Here is a 2,767-nt window from a genome sequence, read left to right as displayed (position 1 = left end):
ATAAACCTTATTTCTTTTTCCTCAAAACCCTACTCTCCTTATTTGTAAGTTGTGAATTGGCATTGAGACCAGGGGACCAGTTTTCCGATAACAACGTCTGCACACTCAAGGAGCTTTCGCAGCAGTGGGCCAGAGAGGACGACCACGCTGGGGGAAAGTTCAGCTTTCAAGGGGGTCACGAAATATTACGGAGCAAGATGGGGCCCATAGGCTTCTGGCTTCTCCACCAACCGCCAGCAAACCATCACGTCCTTTCTCAGCCTGCAGAGGGTGTTCAAATGCAAGCCCACAGATCTCATGTTGACCTGTCTGCCAGCTGCCTCTTTCCAAGATGAATTTTTTTGTTCTTGCTCTTCTACCCTTATCCTCCACCCTCCCCTCAGCACCACTGGGGAGGGCTATGTCCCCAGCTGTGTGGGTGTGTAGTAAACATTTATTGTCTTGGGTCAGCTTCTCCTCCCTTCTCCTTTGCAGGTTGCAGATTAGGGAGTGCTCCGAAAACTCTCACAGGAGTATCAGATGGGAAAGTTAGAAAGCAGCATCCATTTTCCTGAATCTGGGGTCTCCCCGCTTTGAGATGACAAAGTTATAGAGATCCAGGAGCCAGGCTGGGTCTGCCAGCAAAACTAGGACATCAGTAAATGTTGGTCTCCCTCCCCAATTCCTCCCTTACCTCTCTTCGAGGGCCCCCTGCAAGGGCTTGGACTAGAGTGTACCCAGGTCTCTTTGAGAGCTATGGTGTTACGAATGTAAGATGTCCTGGTTGAGCAGAGGAGGGATCTGTTAAGTTTCAAGGAGGAGACCAAAAATGGGGGGAGAGCCCCAGTGCCAATGGAAGAGACCATTTCTTGCCAAGGAGTGCCCATCCCCAAAGTCACACAAATAGCCAAGATTTCACCGAATGGAAAGAATGACCCTTGGGTACAGAATCTAGAAAAGTAAATGTTCTCAAGATGAGGAGGTGACAGAGGGCAGCTTTGGGGGTGCCAAAGGGAACCTCATAGTCATAACCCTGTCAGAATTGTTCTTTCCCTCCTGGTACCCTGTCATGGGTGAATGTGACAACCACCATTGTCATCTTCATTTATCGGGTTCTTGCTGAGTGGCAGGTACTGTAAGAGGTGCTGGTATTTTTCAAGAAGATAGAAGCCTTCCCATGTCCGTGAGCCGTTCCTAGGAGAAGAGCTCAGGAAACAGGAAGTCCTTGAAGGTTTTCCAAGGAGGGAGGTGAGGGTAGACTACCCATGATGCACTTCAGGCACAGAGGCTAGCTGGAGAAAAGCAAGCAAGAACGAGAAAGGATACCAGGGGTGGGGAGGACTTGAAGGTGTTTAAGATGGGAAGGTTTGGTTGAGCTTAACTATTGCTAAGAAAGAACTCTTAGAAGGAAGTTAGAGATGCAGGAGAGAGGGGGCAGTGGGTGAAGAACACCGAGTCCAGGTGTTACATGGCAAGAACACCTGTCCTTGTGATGAGTGGGAAGGAGGCAGGGTGACCCCCGCTTCCAAAGCACCAACCTCCAGCTTCAGTTACTGAAGTGGCAAGTCAAATGGTCATATGAATTCTTGGTAGCAGATTTATGTGGTTTCAATTCAATTGTCCTTTTTACTCTATATCTGAAACATAATAGAGACTGTAAGTTTAAAAACTATACAAAAAGACCATGAAAAATAGATACATTGAACTTTGTGTTGGTCAGCTTTCTGTCACCATTACAAAATACCTGAGGTCAACTTATAAAGAGAAAAGGTTCATATTGCACAGTTATTTGGCCTCATGCCTACGGGCCTGTGGTGAGGTAGCACATTAGGCAGAAGCAAGAGGCAGAGCAAAACCACTCACCTCATCATGAGCTGGGAGCAGAAGAGGAAGGGGAAAGGACCAGAGCCCCATCATCCCCTTCTTACTCAGTGAAGTAGGGACCTCCCCCTAGGCCCCACCCTTAAAGTTCCATCATCTTCTAATAGCATCACCCGGGGTCCAAGCCTTTAGCTTTTGGGGAATATTCAAGATCCAAACTATAACAAACTTCAACAAAATTAAAAAGTGTCAGTGACTCACGCCTGTAATCCTAGCTACTCAGGAGGCATAGATCAGGAGGCTCACAGTTCAAAGCCAGCCCAGGCAAATTGTTTGCAAGACCCTAGCTAAAAAAAACCATCACAAAAAAGGGCTGGTACAGTGGCTCAAGGTGAAGGCCCTGAATTCAAACCTGACTATTGCAAAAAAAAAAGAAAGAAAAGATAATTCACACAAAATGGGAGATAATCATACAAAGTACTTTTCCGATTCAACAATAAAAGCCAACAATTTTAAAGTGAAAAAAGGCCTTAGATAGGCTTTTTCCCAAAGAAGATACACACGTGGCCAATGATGAGACCCTGCAAATGAAAACACTTCACACCACCGGGATGGGCAAGGGTAAGATGGAATCGAGAATAATAAAAAGGAATGTCGATGAGTGTGGGGAAAATCCAGCCCCTCGGACACCACTGGGAATGCTGAATGGTGTGACGCTCTGTGGGTACACGAACTGTGAACTGTAGTTTCCATGTGATCCAGCAACCCCACACGAGAATTATTCGTGAGAGCCAAAAGATAGAACGAGCCTGAATGCTCACCGACTGCTGAGTAGATCGGCAAAATGAGGTGTGCCCACACAATGGAGTATTGCTCAGCCGTAAACAAGAATGAAGTATACATGCTACAACTTAGGTGAGCCCTGAATTTTTTTTCCCAGCACTGGGGATCAAACCCAGGACCTTGT

Source organism: Castor canadensis, chromosome 2 (assembly GCF_047511655.1).
Source record: "Castor canadensis chromosome 2, mCasCan1.hap1v2, whole genome shotgun sequence".
Lineage (NCBI taxonomy): Eukaryota > Metazoa > Chordata > Mammalia > Rodentia > Castoridae > Castor > Castor canadensis.
This window is presented reverse-complemented; position numbering follows the sequence as displayed.